Source organism: Antechinus flavipes, chromosome 4 (genome assembly GCF_016432865.1).
Source record: "Antechinus flavipes isolate AdamAnt ecotype Samford, QLD, Australia chromosome 4, AdamAnt_v2, whole genome shotgun sequence".
Taxonomy (NCBI): Eukaryota; Metazoa; Chordata; class Mammalia; order Dasyuromorphia; family Dasyuridae; genus Antechinus; species Antechinus flavipes.
This window is the reverse complement of record NC_067401.1, coordinates 161,540,749-161,562,772: the sequence shown is the minus strand read 5'-3', so window position 1 is coordinate 161,562,772 and position 22,024 is coordinate 161,540,749.

Below are 22,024 nucleotides of genomic sequence, written 5' to 3'. Positions count from 1 at the left end.
TGAGGTGGTAACACAAAGTTGTATTAATTGGCATTTCTCTAACAATAATGATATATAGCATTTTTCCCCATGTGATCATAGATCGCTTTGATTTATTTTTCTGAAAACTGCCTATTTATATCTTTTGATTATTTATCAGTTGGGTAATGGCTCTTATTTTAACTCTGTGTGTCTTTCCATTTCAAGTGTGTCTTATAAATAAGATTTTTGAATTCTAGTTTTTAATTCATTCTGCTAGCCACTTCTGTGGCTGTGGATGTACTCATCTCATTCACATTTACAGTTATAATTACTAAAATGTTTATTTCCCTCCCCTCTATTTTCTTTTTTTATAATAACTTTTTATTTTTCAAAATTCATGCAAAGATAGTTTTCAACATTCACCCTCCCAAAATTTTATGATCCAAATTTTTCTCCCTCCCTCCCCATTTTTGCCCCCCCCACAGCAAGTAATCCAATATAGTTTAACTATATGCAAATTCTTCTAAACATATTTCCACATTTATCATGCTATACAAAAAAAATCAGATCAAAAAGGAAAAAATGAGAAAGAAAAAAATTAAGCCAACTATAACAAACAGATGAAAATACTGTGTTGTGATCCACATTCAGTCCCCATAGTCTTCTCTCCATCACAAGTTATTGTAATTGACCTAAATCACCTCATTGTTGAAAAGAAGCAAATCCGTAACAGTAAATTTGTTACTGTGTACAATGTTTTCTTGCTTTTACTCACTTCACTCAGTTCATGTAACTCTCTCTAGGCCTTTCTGAAATTATTTTGCTGATCATTTCTTTTAGAGCAATAATATTCCATTACCTTCATATACCATAACTTATTCAGCCATTCCTCAACTGATGGGCATCTATTCAGTTTCCAGTTCCTTTCCACTACCAAAAAATCCTTTTCCCTTTTTTATGATCTCTTTGGATACAGACCCAGTAGAGACATTGCTGGATAAAAGGGTATGCAGTTTGATAGTTCTTTGGGCATAGTTCCAAATTGTTCTCCAGAATGGTTAGATCTGTACATAATTCCACCAGCAATATATTAGAGTCCCAGTTTTCCCACATCCCCATCAACATTTATCATTATCTTTTCCCATCATTTTAGCAAATCTGAGAGGTGTGAAGTAGTACCTTAGAGTTGTCTTAATTTGCATTTTTCTAATCAATATTGATTTAGCCTCTCTCCTATTTTCTTATTTATCCTTCTCTCTCTCTTTTTATCCTGTCCCCAACAGACTGTTTTGCTTTTGACCACTATTTTCATTGAGCCACTATTTTATCATTTCTCTTCCCATTCTCATCCTTCATGTCATCCTTCTGTTATTCCACTATTGGGTAAAGATAGATTTCTCTATCCAACTAAGTGTGTATATATTCTTCACTCTTTGAACACATGAGAGTAAAATTCAAGCATCATCCATCACAATCATAATCACATTCCCTTTTTCTATAAATGTTCTTCCTTGTAAACTTTTTTTTATGTGAGAAAATTTCCCCATTCTACTTCTCCCTTCTCCCTTTTTACAATGCGCCCCTCTTTCTAACCCTTCCTTCCTTCCTTCTTTCCTTTTTCTTCCTTCCTTCCTTCCTTTCTTCTTTCCTTCCTTTATTTCTTTAATTTCTTCCTTCCTTCATTTTCTTCTCCCTTCTTCTTTCCCTCTCTCCCTGCCTTCCTTCCTCTCTCCATTTTTACTTCCCTCTCTCCCTCCCTCCCTTCCTATTCTTTTCCTCCTCTAATGTCTTCTTCCATGCCTCCCTCTTTCCATCTCTCCCTCCATCTCTCTCTTTCTTTCTTTCTGTTTTGTTGGAGATTATCCAAACATAAATGATTCACCTTCATGCCCTCTGACTATATAGATTTCTTCAAACTGCCATAAAAATGACAAACTTTAGAGATATATGTTATCATCTTCCCAAGTAGGGATGTAAAAGTTTAACTTTATTGAGTCGCTTATAATGTCTTTCATGTTTATTGTATCTTTTCATGCTTCTCTTGAGTCTTGTGTTTAATGTCAGATTTTCTATTCAGCTCTGGTCTTTTTATCAGGAATGCTTGAAAATCCTCTTTAGCATTAACTATCAATTTTTTTTCCTCTGAAGGATTATAGTGTTTTGTTTTGTTTTTTTAATTTGTTTGTTTTTGAGAGACAATTGCCCAGAGTCACACAACTAGTAAGTGTTAAGTCTTTGAGGCCCAACTTGAACTCAGGTTGTCTTGACTCCAGGGCCAGTACTCTATCCAAGGTGCCATCTAGCTGTACCAAGATTATACTGTTTTGTTGAAAAGTGATTCTTGGTTGAAATCCTAGCTGCTTGCCTTCTGGAATGTCACATGCTAAGCTCTCTGCTCCTTTTATGTGGAAGTTACTAAATCTTGTATGATCCTGACTATGACTTCACATTATTTGATTATTTCTTTTTGGCTGCTTCTTCTTGACCTGGAAGCTCTGAAATTTGGCTGTAATATGCCTGCAAGTTTTTATTTTGGGTTGTCTTTCATGAGGTGATCAGAGAATTCTTTCAATTTCTATTTTATCTTCTGGATGTAAGGCACTGAGGCAGTTTTCCTTGATAATTTCTTGAAAGATGGTGTCTAGGCTCTTTTTTTGCTCCTGGCTTTGAGGATGTCTGATAATTAAGTTATCTCTCCTCAATCTATTTTTTAGAACATTTGTTTTTATGATAAGGTATTTCACTTTTTCTTCTATTCTTGATGTCTCATGGAATCATTTATTACTTTTACTTGTCCAACTCTAATTGTTAAGGAATTAGTTTCTTCAGGGAACTTTTAAAATGTTTACCTCTTTTCCATTTCGCCAATTTAGTTCCAGTTCTTTTCTTCACTGAATTTTTGTGCCTCTTTTACTACTAACTCAATTTTGTTTTTTTTTTTAAAGTGCTATTTACATCAGGTGTATGTGTGTGTGTGTGTGTGTACATGTGCACGTGCACATGTACACATTTGTTTTTCAAAACTGTTAATTCTCTTTTCATATTTTTCTTCTATCACTCACATTTTTCCCATTTTTCCTCTACTACTCTTCTCTTTATCCTAGGAATTCTTATTGGGCTTGGCTCTAATTAGCATTTTTCTTTGAGACTTTGTAACTTTTTACTTCTTCTAAACTTGTGTCTTGGTCCTCCTTGCTACTGTAGTAGCTTTTTTTGCTACTTGTTGTTTGCTCTCGTTTTTGGTCTATACTTTGAATTTTTTGTTAAAGTTGGGCTCTGATATATTGTATTTAACTTATACTTTAACATATTTAACATGTATTGATCAACCTGCCATCTGAGGGAGGGAGAGGGGGGGAAGGAAAGGAAAAATTGGAACAAAAGGTTTTGCTTACCCATGCGTATATCTTGTAAAAAAAAAAAACTATAATAATTTTTAAAAAAGTAAAAAAATAAAGTTGGGCTCACCTCAGGGTGGGAAGGTACTATGCCAAACTTCTGGAAGTCTGCAAGTTTACAATGCTTCTAAGGTCATGTGATCCAGGGAGAGATGTGACTACTTCTTTTCTGGTTTGCTGCCTGGTATTTACCTAGGAATGGCCCCTGTCTGTCTGCAACTGCAAATGCTTTCATCCTTCGTGGCTCTAAAACTGTGACCAAAGTCCCCTGATTTCTTATATTTATATGCTTAGTGCTCCTTTCCTTGGAACTGTGACCAAGACCTCTCCCTTTTGTCTGACTAGAAGCTCTACCCTAGAACTATGACTAAGAACTACAAATGGGCAATAGAGTTGCCTATTAGTGTCAGCTGCACCCTGTCTTAACAAAAGATCTCCTGAAATCTCCTTCTGACCACTTGTCCAATCCCCTTGCCATCACTGGAAGAAGAGGTCCTGAAGCTACTGCTGCAGCTATTGCAGCCACCTCTAAGGACTGCTCCTGGTGCTGCCACACTGCATTCTGGCTTGGCCCTCAATCCTGGTATCACATACCACTCTGTTGACCTCCTAAGTTATGTTGGGCTGCAAAAATATTTCACTCTGACCTTTCACTGATTCTGCTACTCTGGAATTTGATTTGAGGCATTGTTTAAAATCATTTATGGAGAAATGTTGGGAGAATTCAGGTGGGTGGCTACCAGTGTTCTGCCATCTTGATTCTGCCCCCAATTATGCATTTTCAATTGCTTATTAGATACATCACACTGGATATCTTAATCTATTGAGTGGAAAACCCCCACAAATCTTACTATCTCTTCCAAAAAACCTTATTCCCTTCCTAAACTTACCTGTTTCTGTCAAAATCACCATCTTTCAGGGAACCTAGGTTTACAACATCAGCATTATCCTAACCTCCTACTCTATCTCAGCTCACAGATTCAATCTCATCAAATATTATCATTGTAATTTCTACCTTTACAATATGTTTTGCATCTGATCCCTTCCTACTCAAATAAGCTACCTTTTAATTTAAGCCCTCATCACTTCTCAACAAAATTATAGCAACAACTTCCTGATTCATTTCTCTGTGTCAAGTCTCTTCCCTCTCTAATCTCTTTTCCATACAGTTGTCAAAGTGATTTTCTTTAAAGAGAAATTTGACCATGATACTCCTTTACTCAATATATTCGATGTCTACCTATTGTCTCTAGGATATAATATAATCTTCATGTCCTTTTAGATTTAAAATCCCATAATTTGGCTTCTACTTATCTTTCTAACCTCACTTATAATATTCCTCCTCATATACTCAACAATCCAGTCAAACTCTCTCTCTATGTCTTACATATGATACTATATATTCCATTTCTATCTCTTGACCTGGCTCTTCCCAATACCTGGAACATAATCCCTCCTCGCATCTGCCTCATAAAATTTCCCTTCTCCCTTAAATTGCCACTCAAGCACCACACTGCATTATTGTTGTTCATTTTCAAAGAGGACCAAGGACATCTCTGGGTGACGAACTGGATTTAAGTGAGATAAAGTTGTGCAAAGTCATCAGTTTCATTACTTATTGAGTAACAGATAAAAATCAAGATAATTGGCTGCGGCCAAGGATGCAGTGAATAACCTTGGCATCTTTGATGTCTGACCAAGCTCTAAGAATTCCACAGTACCTGCTTCAGCTGCCTTCATGGCTATTGGAACAAATTGTTCTCATTTACCCATTCTATTGGGAGGTCTACACATGCTTGGGGTAGACATCTTCCTAACTCACTGACAGGTTTGAGGACTATCAATTTTATCCTCAGCTTGGTTTAGTCCATCTGCCAAGACAATTTTACCAGGATATGACCACAATGAATACTACAGTTCTTTGAACTCATAGGTTAAAGCTGGCTCATGAGTGGACACCAAAATTAAATGAACAGCCCTGAAAAGAGGGCTCCCTCACACCAGAAGTGCTATTCTTCCCTAAATATTCCATATATCACTTCATAATCTTTTTCAGATCCTCATAATTGCTAGTGCCATCCCTCCTTAGCCAATTTAACCAACTATCTAAATTTCTTTTCTTTGTATTTATTTTGTATATAATTATATACATATTGATCTCCCCCATCTGAATGTAAATTCTTGACCTAAATGGGAACTTAACAATGAAATTCTAAATAATGAAGAGATGAAAGAACAAATGATAGAAACAATTAAAAATTACATAAAAGAAAAATTATAATATGAAACAACATATCAAAATTTCTGGGATGTAGCTTAAATATTCTTCAGGGAAAAATATATCCCTAAAAATATGTCTTAACAAAATATAAAAAGGTATGATTAATGACTAAATATGCATTTTTTAAAATTAGAAAGCCAACAAATAAATCCAAAATAAGAACAAAAAGAGGAGATAGATACCTAATGACCATGTGTATCCTGACAATTTTCAAGTCTATCTATCCTACTTTAATCTTTCTGCTGATCTTCAGTCACACATCTCCAGGTATCTTTCGGACAATTGGATGTCCAGTAGAAATCTTTAAGTCAGAATATCCAAATATCATTATCTTCTACTCTAAACTCTATCCTTCACTTATCTTTCCTCTTATTATAAAAGGCAACACCATTCTCACAGTCCATCAAATTCAAAATATATATGTCATCCTCATCTCCTCACTCTTTCCCACTTCTCATATCCAATAACAGGCCAATGCCTGTCAATTTAACCTTTGCAACATTTCTTAAATAATCCCCTTCTCTCTTCTGATACTAATACAAGCCCTTAACATCTCACACTTGGATTTTTCCAGTCTACTGGTGTGTCTGCTTCTCTCAAGTAAATCCAATTCATCCTCCATTCAGCTACCAAGGTGATTTTCCCAAAACAATGATTTCTCCCTCTTATTCAGTAAACACCAGTGGATCCCTATTGCCATCAGGATCAAATACAAAATTCTCTGCTTGGCAAAATCCTTCATATCCTAAACCATTATTGCCTTTTCAGTCTTCTTCTTCACATATACTCTTCAATTTAGTGACATTACACTCTTGGCTATTCAATCAAAAAGACATCCTTTCTCTTGGCTCTGGGCATTTTGTCCCACTGTTTCCCAGACGTCCAACATTCTCTCTCTCTCTTAATTTCTGCTACTGGCTTTTCCTCGTTTCCTTTAAGTGCTCACTAAAATCTGTCTTCTACAGTAAATCTTCTCTAACCCCTCTTAATACTAGTTCCTTCCCTTTTAAAATTATTTCCTATTTATGCTCCATATACTTGTTTGTTTGTATTTGTTTGCTTGTCTTCTCCATTAAATTGTGAGCTTCTTGAAGGCAAAGACTTTGTTTTGTTATTGTTTGTTTTATTTTATTTTTATTTTTTTGTGGTTGTTGTTGGTTTTTTAACCTCTTTTTTGTATCCTTTTGTATTTGTGTCTGGCACATTAAGTAGATACTTAGTAAATATTTATTCACTGATTGAATGTTGAAAATTTTTAAAAAACTAGATTAACTGAAACCAAAAAGACTCTAGAAATGATACACAAAGCTAAATGCTGGTTCTTTGAACAGAGTAACAAAAGAGTTAAACCTTTAATCAACCAACTAAGAGGAAGAGGGGAAAAAATCAGATCAATAAACTAGGAAACAAATCTAGAAGAAATAAAAAGAATTATGTGAATCTATGATATACAGTTATATGCTAACATAATTAAGAACACCCCTAAAATAGAAGCATATGTTTTAAAATATTGAAATACTTAAACAACAACAAAAAAAAAGACAAATGAGAAATCTTAAGAAATTAAATAAAAGAAAAGGAAATAGAACTAGCTGTAAAGGACCTTCCAAAACAAGGGAAACTCCTGGTCCTGATATATTCCTAGGAGAATTGTGTCAAACCTTTAAATAGCAATTAATCCCAACACTACACAAAATTATTCTCAAAAATTGGGAAATAAAGTACAAGATTCCTTTTATGAGACAGAATCCTAATTCTACAACAAAAGGAGAGCTATAGATCAATATCATTAATGAAAATAAATTCCAAATTTTTAAATAAAATCCTAAGAGACTCCAGCAATTCATAATCATTCATTATGACCAAGTTGGCTTTATATCAAGGATGCAAGGATGGTTCAACATTAGGAAAACAATCAGCACCATTAGTCATATTACAAACAAAAATATCCAAAACCACATTTATTTCAGTGGTTGCTGAAAAAGCCTCTAATAAAGTATGCGATTCATTTATATTCATAACCTTACAAAATATAGGCATAGATGGAACTTTTTTTATTAAAGCTTTTTACTTTTCAAAATATATGTATGGACAATTCTTCAACATTAGCCCTTGAAAAACCTTATGTTCCAATTTCCCCGTTTTCCCCCCCACACCCTTTCCTAAATGATAGTCCAATATATGTTAAATATGGTAGAAATATATGTTAAATCCAATATATGCATACATATTTATACTATTATCATGCTGCACAAGAAAAATCAAATAAAACCAGCAAAAAAAAATGAGAAAGAAAATAAAATGCAAGCAAAAACCAAAAAAAAGTGAAAATGTTATGTTGTGAACCACATTCAGTTCCTACAGTCCTTTCTCTGGGTGTAGATGGCTCTCTTCATCACTGAACAATTGGAACTGGTTTGAATCATCTTATTGTTGAAGAGAGCCACATCCATCAGAATTGATCATTGTATAATCTTGTTGTTGCTATGTATAATGATCTCCTGGTTCTGCTCAGTTCACAGCATCAGTTCATGTAAGATAGATGGAGCCTTAAAAAAAATAATAAAAAGTAGTTCTCTAAAACCAAGAACAAACATCATATATAAGGGAGAAGCTTCCCAATAAATATAGGAATAAAGCAAAGGGCTCCCTTTTCCCCATTATTATTGGATATAGGCCTAGAAATGGTTACAATAGCAATAATATAAGAGAAATAAATTAATGGTGTAAAGATAAACAAAGGGAAGATAAAAGTGTCCATATTTTCTGATGACATGATAATTTACTTAGAAAATCTTAAGGAATCAGCAAAAATCCTAATAGAAACAATAGCATCAGCAGTTAAAAGATAGAAAATAACCAGACATTTTGATTTAGAAAACCACAAATCAACATTATATGTTTTATTGTATTTTCATTTATTTATTTATTATTTAGTCCATCCTTTATTTCAATCCATCTTCCATTCAGCTGCCAAAGTGATTTTCTCACAACACAGTAATTTCCCCCTGTTACTCAATAAACTCCAGTGGCTCCCTATTGCAAAGAATAGTATTATTATATAACAATTTTTAAAATCCATGAAGCGATGATAGAAAGAGAAATATCATTCTTAAAAACTGCAATATGCATAAACTACTTGAGGGTCAATCTAGGAAAACATGAATTACTTCTGTAATTATAAAATGCTCCTTAAGAACAACTTAAATAGCTGGAGAAATATTCAGTGCTCATTGTTGGATTATACCTAATATAATAAAAATAATAAGAATTCTAAAGTTAATTTACAGTTTTTATGCTACACCAAATAAGGGATATTCCATAGATTATAACAATAAAATAATAATATATAATTATATAACAAATAATAACAAAATTCACTTAGAGATACAAGATCTTGAGTATTATGAGAAATATTTTTTTAAAAAGTAAAGATAACGCAGAAATAGCACTCTAGGCCTTAAATTATATTATAAAAGAAACTCATCCCAAATCATTGTGTATTGGTTAAAAAATAGAGAAATACTTAAGAAAGAAATTCTTATTAGAATTTTTCTTTAAGCTGCTAGAAAAATTAGAAAGTTATCTAGCAGAAATTAGGCTGAGACTAAAACCTTACACTACATTCCCCCCAAAATGTAAAATGACATATTACCTTAAAATTTAAAAATCATTTAAAAATATAAATGAAGTATGTTCTATATTTTTCACAGTTACTGATAAGAAATATATTCTTAACCAAGAGACAGAGGCAATTATATAAAAAAAAATAGACAACTCTGATGGCATGAAATTGAAAAACTTCTACACATACAAGAAAATTAATGTATTTACCTTAAGGGAGAAAGTAATCAAATGGGGGAAATCTTTGCATCAGATTTCTTATATAATTTCTTTTTGATATTACTCAAGTATAGCCAAAATATGTAGATCAGAAATATCAAATTTGAGGCCTGGACTATACAATACTTTGTAGTGCTTGCCTGAAATTAAAATGTATTGAGAAATGTTTAACAAAAATAAATGAAAATAAAACAAAGCATATATAATGTTGACTTGTGATTTTCTAAATCAAAATGCAGCTTTCAGGGATGTGTATCTGAGTCTGACACCACTAATATAGATATCTAAAAGGAATATGTAAGACCAAAAGTTATTCCTAATAGATATTCATATCTATACCTTTGTGTACAAAGAGAAGTTTCCAAAAGAAAATTGCAAACTATTATTTTAATCTTTTTCCCCCCTTTTTCAAGGCAATTGAGGTTAAGTGCCTTGTCCAGGGTCTCGCAGCTACTAAGTGTTAAGTGTCTGAGGGTAGATTTGAGCTGAGATCCTTCTCACTTCAGAGCCAGTGCTCTATCCTCTGCATTATCTAACTGCCCCCAACATTGCACACTATTAACAACCATATGAAAGAATGCCCTGTAATGTCCAGGCTAGCTTTCTGGAGGTCCTCCAGATGGGCCTTGGTCTCAGCAGGATAGTCACCACGAGGACAGTCAGGAATAGAGTCTAAAGTCTTTATAATCTCCTTCACAGTCTGTTCACTTTGACTCAGTCTGTGTCCTTCATAGTCTATGTCTGTTACAGTCTGTGTCTTCTACAGTCTGTTTCCTTCATAGTCTGTCCCAGTCTGATTGATTGTGTCCCCAGTTCTTTCAGCAGTTAAATACCTTATTACAATTACATCATTACAGCATACTGACTATGTGTGAACTAGAAAACTATTACATTATCACACTAAGTACTAAGTATATGTAAACTAGAGAATCATCATGTCATCAATGACACTGAGTTAGCACCTTGTTGTAAGTATCCTTGTTTCAAGTATACTTCTCCAGAGTTCAGGCCCTCTACAATGCCCCAAATAATAATTTCTTTTAAAAATGAGAATCAAAACTACTCCTAAAGTCTCACTTCATACTCAGAAAATTGAAAAGGAACTAATAAATGTTGGAGTGTCTTTTGTGACAGTACTCTGACATAAGGGATTCCCTCCAAGGCCGTGTAGTGTTCTCCTGTTGTTTCTTGTTTTACAATTCTAAGCACTATGTTCCCCCAACGTAGATTCAAGGGCCAGTAAGTTAAGTCCTTGTCCGAAAACCTGGTTTATATCTGAAGGAAAGCCCACCAGCCAGCCAGAGATGTCAAGAAAAAGAACCCTTAAGGAGTTCAGATGCTAAGAATAACATGTAAAACAATAGGAATCAGTTCATTTCAACACTTCAAGCAATGGAGAAGAGAGGTCAGGGAAAAGAGAAGGGAATCTAAGATAAACTGAGTCACACATACTAAAATAATTAATAATCCATATAATAATCCATTTGATTACTTACTCCCTTAAGGTAAATACATTAATTTTCTTGTATGTGCAGAAGTTTTTCAGTTTCATGCCATTGAAGTTGTCTTTTTTTTTTTTTTATAATTGCCTCTGTCTCTTGGTTAAAAATATATTTCTTATCAGTAACTGTGAAAAGAAAAGAAAGAAAAATAAATAATAATCCAAATAATGCAATATTTCTTTGGATAGCACAGAAACACAGTCCATTTAGTTGGAAAGGTGTGCTCCAAGGTGTCTTTCTGAGAATGAGATACTTATACCCTGATCACTGGTCACTGAAGCTGGCCATTTGCATGTCAGGGTTCAGGGCACACAGGGGATTTTGGAAGTACACAGGTGTAGAGGAAAACAAGATAAATGTTGGAAACATATTATTTTTGGATACACAACTACATAAACATTAAAAAAATTTTTATTGCCAGAATTTTTCCATGCATAGACTTTATAAGGTGTCATTTCCATTAAGAGAAAACTGTTATGGGAGACCATTAGAATTAATCTTATAATAGAGTAGCTATAAGATGATAAACACATATAACAATGCATTTCTGGTAAAGTTGTGAATGATACAATCATTCTGGAAAGCAATTTGGAATTATGCAAATAAGGTGACAAAAAAGTCTTTTGATCTAGAGATTCCACTACTAAGATGATATTCCAAGGAGGTCATTGGAAAGAAGAAAGCCTCCATACATAGCAATATACATTTGTAACAACACTTTGAGGGATAGTAAAGGTATGGAAACAAAGTAGACTAAAAATTGCAAAGAGAAATAACAAAATATTCAAAAGGGAAAATTTTTTTTTCCTTTTTTTATCTAAAAGTAATATTGTGGATGGCTCTCTGGGAAGGGATATTCTAAGAAAAGTTTAGTAGTATAAAAAAAAAAGATAGCATTTTTTAAATGTAAGTTCTTCATGAGTGGGGATTCATTTTTTAAATTTTAATTTTTGTTTCGAATCAATGAAAATCCCTACACATACATCCCAACTGAGAAAGAAAGGAAAACAAAATTTCTAATATTGGACATGTAAAATTAAGCAAAACAAAGTTCTTCATTGGCCAAGTCCCCTCCACCCCCCAAAAAAAATCTTAATCAGTGCTCTGAGTCCATTCCTTGTCTGTAAGGAGATAGGTGACATTTCTTACCATGAATTCTTTGGAACATGGTGGTCATTATGTTTATCAGAGATCCTAAGTTTTTTGTGTTTGTAATATTGTTACCATTATATAAATTGTCCTCCTATTTCACTGACTTTATTCTAAAATCAGTTCATTCAAGTCTTCCAAGTTTTCTCAGAAACCCTGTCCTTCTTTATTCTTTTAGTACAATAATATACCATCACATCCATACACCATAATTATTTCAGCCATTCCCCAATTAATGGGTATACTCTCATTTTCCTTTTTTTTTTTTGGACACCACAAAAGTTGCTACCAGCATTTTTATGCACATGGGTCCTTTTCCTCTTTTTTTTTTTTTTTTTGATTTTCTTGGGAGATATATCCCCAGTAGCAGGATGTGGACAAATTATCTGCTCTTTATTATACTTATAGAAAGAGAACCTTTTGGACTGATTATTCTTTTAGGGAAACCCTAAGCTAGAATCAAAAGATTTCTGTAATTAGCAATTTTGCTTGGGGAGTCAGGATGGTAGTGGTGAAAAAGAATGAGAAAATTGAGAAAACAATTTCCCTACAAAGAAATCAGGTTTCTCCCAAGAGTTGAACACTAAGTGAACTTCTATGAGTGACAAGGGCAAGGTAACAGTCTCTGCGGCCTCAGCTAAGTGATACCTAGCTAGCCATTGGGCAAGACTTCCTTTCCTTCACTCTGCTGGTCCACTTTCTTGTTGGTCCTCACGTAGAAAACTTCATCTTTTCTCTCTGTGCTTTTCAACTCCTTTTTAGGCTTTTAAAGTTCTTTAGATGCTGGACCCAATCTACCTTTCCAAGCTTGTTATGTTTTTTCTTCTAAATTTTGTGTTCTATTCAGAGTGGTCTTTTTTTTTTTTTTTTGCTATTCTTTTTATGGCATATCTCTTTTAAATGTCTAGTCGGACAAGTTGGGGAACAATTGTTGTAGACTACCAGCTCATCCCATGCCAGCTTTTTCCCAGAGTCTTTTCTTTTAGCAACCTGAAGAAAGGCTGGCCTTGTGACCTTGTCTGTCTTCCTTCTCAAAGCTATAAGTTAGAAGCACCTGAAATAATTTGAAGCTTGAGGAAAGTCTGGAGAATATAGAGACTTGAGCCTAATCTCATCAACTCTATTCCACCTTTCATCAGTACAACATTAAGGAGACAGTGTCATACCAATAGGCTTTGAGAATGGGATTATTTTTCTAATTCTTTGCTACCATAAAGAAAGCTGTTTTGAATATTTTAATATGTATTGAACCTTATTTTTAACTTTTGCTGCCTTAAAATATATGTCTACTAGTGAGACTTTTGAGTAGGAGAATATAGATGTTTTAATTATTTTTTTCTTTTTTAATAATTTAGTATTTTTATTTTTCAAGCAACAAATAAAATGTTTCTATTTCACTACTACCTACCCCAGTAAGCAAATTAAACAAAAAACAAGTTCTTTACATATCTATATAATCCATCAAATTCTCACATTGGCCATGTCTGAAAATGTCATGTCTCTTTCTGCATTTTAAGTTCATGACCTCCTGTCAGATGTTTTTCACCTTAATTCTTTTGGACATTGATTTATCATTATGTTGATCAGTTCTAAAATCTTTCAAAATTGTTTGTCTTTATGATGTTTTCATTGCATAAATTGTACTTAAATGCATTGTTCTCATTGTGTATCAATTCATAATGGTTTTCCTTGTTTCTCCTGAAATTGTCCATTTCATAATTTCTTATGTTACAGTATTTCATTGTATTCCATCGCATTTGTACAAAATTATTTTTTAGCCATTCATTAAAAGGAGTACATCATTTTGGAATTTTTTCCTGCTATAAAAAGAGTGCCATAAATGTTTTTTTGCACATATAGATTTTTTTCCTTTTTCTTTGATATCTTTGTGGTATAAGCCAAGTAATAATATTGCTGGGTCAAGTATATGCAGAATTTGATAATTTTCTGGTATGGTTCCAAATTGCTTTCTATAATGGCTGAATCAGTTTACAACTCCACCAATAGTACACTAGTGTATGTGTTTTTTCCAAATTCCTTCCAGAATTTGTTATTTTCCTTTTCTGTTATGTTAACCAATCTAAATGAAGACTAAAAAAGTTAGATCAGAAAAGAGAGAAACCCTTTATATCAGTAGGTTCTCTGAGAAAAAAACTACAGAATTGGAATGCAACAATGCAGAGATAGAAAAAATAATGAAACAAAGTGGTTTTAAAAAGGCACTTTATATAGCACTTTAAGGTTTACAAAGCACTGTAGAAATCAATCTTCATCCTGCCCCCCACATACTATCCCTGAAAGTTATCTTCACTATTTTACAGATTAAAAAAAAAAACTGTAGCAGATAAAGGCTAAAAACTTTCCTGGCATCACACAGCTAGAAAGTATGTAAAGTTGGCCTTGCACTCTTGTCTTTCTGATTCCAGATCCATATTTACCACACCACCTAGCTATATGAGAGTTCCCAGAACAAGAGATGCTAAATGACCTACTGGCAAAAGAGATAAGCAAGGAAATTATGTTTTTCTCAAAGAGACTATATTTCTCTATATATTTATCTAATAACACAGCATCTAAATATTTGTAGGAAAAGCTAATCAAATTTGAGAGAAAAATAAATAATAATACCATAATTGTGAAAAATATTAATGTTGTTCTTTCAGATCCAGACTAATCTAACTAAAAGTTTCATAAAAAAGAAGTCAAGTATCTGAATAGAGTTTATTAAAATTAGATATTAGAATTTGCTGGAATCTCTAGAAATTATTGAATGAGGACAGAAAGGAATTGGCATACTATTCAGCGGCATATAGCACTTTTACAAAAATTGACTATACATTGAAGCATAAATATCTCAGCCAAAGAAAGAAAGGATTGGGGTTTTTTTGAGTTTTCAAAACACATGCAAAGATAGTTTTCAATATTCACCCTTGCAAAACATTGTGTTCCAAATTTTTTTCTATTAAAAAGTTTCTCCACTTTCCTCCCCTAGACAGCAAGTAATCCAATAAAAGATTATTTTTTCTAAATATATTTCCACATTTAATCATACTGCATGAGAAAAATTATATCAAACAGGAAAAAAAGAGGAAAAAAAGCAATTTGCATGTGTTTTGAAAAATAAAAAACATAGATAGAGCACCAGTCTTGAAGTCAGGAGGACCTGAGTTCTATATCTGGCCTCAGACACTTAACACTTCCTAGCTGTGTGACCCTAGGCAAGTCACTTAACTCCAATTGCCTTAACAAAAAAAAAAAAGAAAGAAAAAGAAAAAGCTATTTTTACATGAAAATAAGATATGATGAGCAAGATGCTTTCAGAAAAGATGTGGCAAAACTTACATGGACTGATGCAAAGGGAAGTGAACAGAACCAGAACATTGTACACAGTACCAATAATATTGTATGAAGATCATTTGCAAATGACTTAGCTATTCTCAACAATCCAATGATCCAAGATAATTCCAGAGTATTCATAATGAAAAGTGCTAATATCTCCAGAGAAAGAGTTGAAAGAGATGAATCTAGACAAAGATAGTAAAAACATTCTTTATTTTACTTTTTTTTTGTTTGAATTTTCTTTCACAATATGACTAATATGGAAGTACGTTTTGCATGACTGCACATGTATGATCTATACAAACTTGTTTGGCTTCTTTATGTGAAAGTGGGGGATAAGAAGGAGGAAGGGAATTTGAAATTCAAATTTTAAAAAAAAAGGATGTTTAAAATGTTATGTGTAACAAAATAAATAAAATATTACAAAAATGGTTTAAAAAAGAAATCAAAAAGTAATTGAAGATTAAATAATATAATCTTAAGAACTGTTAGGTCAAAGAACATATTATTATTATTTCTATTATTTTTTCAAAATACATACAAAGATAGTTTTCAACATTTACCCTTGCAATACAAGGGTATTGTGTTCTAAATTTTTCTCCCTTCCTCCCCACTTCCCCTAGATAGCATGTAATCTGATACAGCTTAAACTCAATTTCCAATTCCTTACCACTACAAAAAGGATTATATAGCAGCTTCTTAATAAATGTTTATTGACTTTCTGAACTATTGACACTCCTAAGTATTTTAAAGCTTCTGTAGAGATTTTGAATTGGATTTCTCTTATTGGATTGTATTGAATATATGTATGTATGTAGCTATCTACCTATACATATAAATTATATAACTTTAGTTAATTTTTATTTGAGTCTTTAGAGTTTTCTAACCATATCATCATATCATCTGAAAAATGCCCTAATTTTGTTTTCTTTTTTGCCTATTCATATTCCCTCAATTTCTTTTTCTTATATTTCTAAAACTAGTGTCACTAACATGTTAAATAGCAGTGGTAATAATGAGCAATGTTACTTTATTCCTGATAATATTGAAAAGGACTATGGCTTTTTTCTGTTTCCTATAATCTTTGCTCTTAAATTTATTAAATACTATGCTACATGAAGAAAAGGTCCATTTATGCTTATGATTTCTAGAATTTTTAATAAAGCATGCATTGGATTTTGCCAAAAGCCTTTGCAATATCTACTGATAAAACCATACTTATATTAACATAGTTATTAGATTTATGGTCTTCTTCATGTTAAACAAATCCTGCATTTCTTATAAAATACCATCTGATTGTTACATAAAGTATTCTTATATATTGCTGTAATCTTTTTGCTACTATTTATTTATTTATTTATTTTTACAATGTACATTTGGGTACTAATCTGAAGCTTTCTTTCTCTGCTTTGTCTCCCCTGATTTAGGTAGCAAGACCATATTTATATAATAGAAAGAGATTTGAAAAGTCCTTTTTCATACTATTTCAAAGAGTTGCAATTGTTTAATTGTTTTTAAAATGTTTGGTGGGATTCATTTGCATGTATTTTTCATTTTAATAGTATTTTATTTTTCCAAATACATGTAAAAATAGTTTCCAACCTTCATTTTTGTAAGATTTTGTGTTCCAAATTTTTTCTCCCTCCTCCTTCCACTACCCTTCTCCCCAAGACAGCAGGCAATCTGACATGGTATACAGATACAATTCTCTTAAACTTATTTCCATGTTTATCATGTTGTGCAAGAAAATCAGACCAAAAGGGAAAAGACCATGAAAAAGAAAAAGCAAGCAAACAAATAAAAATGAAAATACTATGCTTCAATTCAAATTCAGTTCCATAATTCTTTCTCTGAATGCAGATAGCATTTTGTATCCTAGGTCTATTGCAATTGTCTTGCATCACCACATTGCTGAGAAGAGCTAAATATATTATAGTCATATAATCTTGCTGTTACTGTATATAATGTTCTTCTGATTCTGTTCATTTTACTCAAAATTGTGTTCCTCAATTATTTTTTCATTTTTGATATGAACAATTTGGTTTTCCTCTCTTTAAAAAGTTAAATTGTCTGTTTCTCTGTTTTATTAGCTTCCCATCCCCCCATCCCCAATTCTCAATTTTATCAAATAACTCAATGGTGTTTTGCTTTCAATTTTGTTTTACTATTTTCTTCAATTTTTGTGATTTCTAATTTGCCAATAACTTCCTAAAGAATTCTGAATCTATTTTTATATCTTTGACTTTATTACTTAATTCTTTGTTTGGCCTTCAAAACCAACATGGAAATTTTTAGAGTTACTATATTATCATTTCAAAATTCTTTGAAGATCTGTTGTGCTATTTTCATCCTTCCTAAGGCATTTTTACTCTGTTTCCTTCCTTATAAAATGTTTGTCCACTAAGATGAATCTATTCTTTGAATGAATGTCCATTTCTCCTCTTCAATCAGCTTTCTTAGCTAATTTTTCTGTGATGCTCTTGCTTAAAATATGCTCAATACCATTCTTTTCACTAGTGTCCCATTTCTGTAATTTTTTCTTCCCTTGTCTCCATCTCTTGGCTTTCCTGACTTCTTTCCACTTCCAGCTAAACTCCAACTTTCTACAGGAAGCCTTTCTTGATCTCCTAAATTCTAGTGCCTCCTCTCTTTTCATTATTTCCAAAGTATTCTACATATGTCTTTCTTATGCATGGTTAGTTGCATGTTGTCTCTCCCATTACACTGTGAGCTCCTCAAGAGCAAGGAAGACTTAGATCTATTATGTTTTTTTTTCCCCCAGGAAGTCTGCTATGTTCTTTCAGACTACTGCAAATGAATGAGATCTATTTCCTTCAAAGTCTGAAAGTGGACAGTTGGAAAACTGATGGAAGGAGTTTCTGAATGGCCATTGTCTATCTTAATTTAAAAAAAAAAAGTCTTGTAAACTCCTAAATAGCAAAGATGAACAGTCTTGGGATCATCTACCCCTAATATAGTGAATCAAGAATTAGCAAGATTCAACTGGAGTAGAGAAGCAGATACTTCAGTGAAATTGGAGAAAGAGACAAGAGAAGATCATACCCTGAATCATACAGTAGAAGGAAAAGGCATGGTTCAGAGAGGTAGTCAAATCACAGAATTAAAAAGATAAGGGCCATTCTCATATATAATGCCAACCTAAACAGACAATACCATTTGTTGGTTTTATAAATATTTATAAAATCTTTTAAGATAAGTACAAATTAATGGTGTGAGTTGGGGGAAAGGAGAAATTGACGGGAAGACATCCATAGCTGGAGAATCTGGAGGTTGAAGTTTAAAGCCTTCTTCCTCACACATAATATTCCATTTTTATCTTCATACCTTTTCACAGACTGACCTCTATACCTAGAATGAATTTATTCCTCTTCTTTATCTCTCTGAATTGCTAATTGAACTGAGCTTTAAAGCTCAATTCAGTGCCAACCTCATCAGCTTTAATAATGCTATAAAGGTAGGTTGGAGCAGGTTGTAAAGGGCTTCAGATGTCAAACAGAGGAGTTTATAAAAATATAAAACCAAGAGTTTGTTGAACCAGAGTGAAATCATGAGAACTATTCCTGAGGAATAAGAACATTTGAGAGATTGCTAGATGTAAAGAGAATGGGTTGGAGAATTAGGGAGAAGAATTAATAGGCAACTGAAAAAAGCCCCATTAAAAAGGGATGGAAGTCTGAACTTGGGTGGTGACCATGGTGATTAGAGAGGACAAGATGAATAAGAGAAATATTGAGGAACTAGAATGGACAAAATTTGTCAACTGTTTAGGTCTAATTTAAACTAGTCCAGCAATTCAGGCTCAGGGATTAAAGTACCATAAGGTACTTGTGGACCAAAAAAAAAAAGAAAGAAAGAAAAATAACTTTACTAATAAGAAATGAAAAGAATGTAATTTCCAAAGTTAAAAAAAATGATATTAACTCAGTCAGTCAATAAGCACTTAATAAGCACTTATGATGTGTCAAGTGTTAGGAATACAAGGAAAGGTAAAAGAAAATTTTTGCTCTTGTGGCATTCACAATCTAATGAGAAGAGACAACATGCAAATAATGACATACAAAAAGCTATATACAGAATAAATTGGAACTAATCAATGGAAGAGCACTAAAATTAATAGGGATCAAGAAAGGCTTTCTATAGCAGTTGAGAGCTTAGCTGGACTTAAAGGAAGCCAAGAAAATCAGAAGATGGAGATAAGGAGGGAAAGAATTCTAAACATGGAAGACAATTTTTTTAAATACCCAGAAATAATAAAAAGAAAAGAAAAATATTCATAATTAAGACATAGAGTGTCTGATGACACTAAATCAAATTCTATGTGGAGAAATGACATTTAAGAAGGTTGGAAAAGTATGAGGAGGCCAGGTTATAAAAGGTTTTAAATACTTTTCTACATTTCTAAATACTAAGAATTTTCTATTTGATCCTGGAGGTTATTAAGAGACACTGATATTTACAGAGTAGAAGTGGTGACAGTAAAATCTGCACTTTAGGAAGATCACTTTGACAGTTTGTTGACGTTTGGATTGGAGTGAAAAGAGATGTGAGGTAGGCAGACTAGTCAGCAGGCTCTTGCAATAGTTTAAGAGTGAGGTGATTAAGGATTATACCAGAGTTGTAGTGTATTGGATGCTGGGTTCTGGGAGGAGTAATATATATTTGAGAGATGTTCTAAAGGTAAAAGGAACAGGCCTGGTAAATAGATTGAATATGGAAGTAGGAGAGAGTGAGGAGTCAATGATAATACCTATGTTGTGAGTCTGGGTACTTGGGAGAATGGTAGTGCCTTTAATGATATTAAGAAATCTTGGAAGAGAGGAATATTTTGGGGAAAAATAATGAGTTCAATTTTAGACATGTGGAATTTTAAATGTTTATAGGACATCCAGTTCTAATGTGTAGTGGGCAACTGCAGATGCAAGATTGAAAGTTAGCAGGGAGGTTGGATAAGTAGACAATAGAGATAATAACTGAATCCAGAGTAGCTGAGGATTTCAATAAGTAATATAGTTTTACAAAGAAAGATGAGAAGAGGGACCAGGAGAGAACCCTGTGGCATACTCATGGTTAGCAGGTATGACCTAAATCCAACAAAAAGAGACTGAGGAGAGTTCTGAAATGTAGGAGGAGAACTAGAAGAGAGTGATATCACAAAAATTTAAAAAGTAGAGAATATCAAAGGAAAGAGAATGATTAACACTGTCAAAGTTGCAGACAAGTCATGTGTGAGGACTAATATGAGGATTATTTATAGTGTCTTTGAAGAGACTAGTTTCATAATGAGCAGGCTGATTTTAGAAAAGCCTGAAAAGACTTAAATGAACTAATATTAAGTGAAGTGAGAATCAAGAGATCATTTTATGCAATAACAAAAAGATTGTGTGACAATCAATTTTGACGGACTTGGTTCTTTTCAATAATGAGATGATTTAAGGCAATCCCAATAGACTTGTGATGGAAAGTGCCATCTACATCCAAAGAGAACTATGGAGACTAGATGTGGATCAAAGAATAGCATTTTCACCTTTTGTTGTTGTTATTGTTTGTTTACTTGTTATTTTTTCTCTTTTCTTGTGTTTTTCCCCTTTTGATCAGATTTTTCTAGTGCAGCATGATGAATATGGAAATATATTCAGAATAATTGCACATGTTTAATCTATATCATTTTGCTTCCTTTCTAGGGGAGAGGGAGAGAGAGAAAGAAGAAGAAAAATTTGGAACACAAGGTTTTGCAAAGATGAATGTTGGAAACTTATTTGGAAAAGCAAAATATTAAATTTTTAAAAATGTAATTGTGAAATGTTTAACAAAATAAATTTAAAAAATAAAATACACAATACACACACATAAAACAGAAAGTAGTTTCAGTTGAATGATGAATTTGGAAGTCAGATTGTACAGTTAAGATTCTTGAGTGAGAGGAAAGGAGAAAGGCATCTAGTAAATTACCCTCTTATGAAGTTTAGCTCCAATGGGCAAGAGAGATTTGGGATAAGTTAGTTAAGATGAATGAAAGTGTTTTTTGAGGATGTAGGAGACATGAATATTTTTGTAGATAGTAGGAAAAATTAGTAGACAGGAAGAGGTTGAAGATAAGTGAGAGAGTGAGGATGATAGAAGAGGCAATCTGTAATTAGAAATTGCTTCTGCATGTAGAAGTTATCCTTGGCACAGAGAAGGTACATCTCTTCATTTAAGAAAACGGAGAAGGAGGAGATAATTTCAGAAGGCATTTGAGTGATGCGAGATGAGGAAGAAGGAAGAAGAAATGCTCAGTAAATTGCTTCAATTTTTTTCAATAAAATGTGAAATAAGGGTAGGTTTGTATCTCTAAGAGATTTTTTTAAAAAGAGGGGAAAGACCCACATATGCAAAAATATTTGTAGCAGCTTTTTTTTTTTTTAGTAGCAAGGAACTGGAATCTGGGCGGATGCCCCTCAGTTGGGGAATGGCTGAATAAGTTATGGCCATATGAATGTAATGGAATATTATTTTTCTCTAAGAAATGATGAGCAAGCTGGAAAGATCTA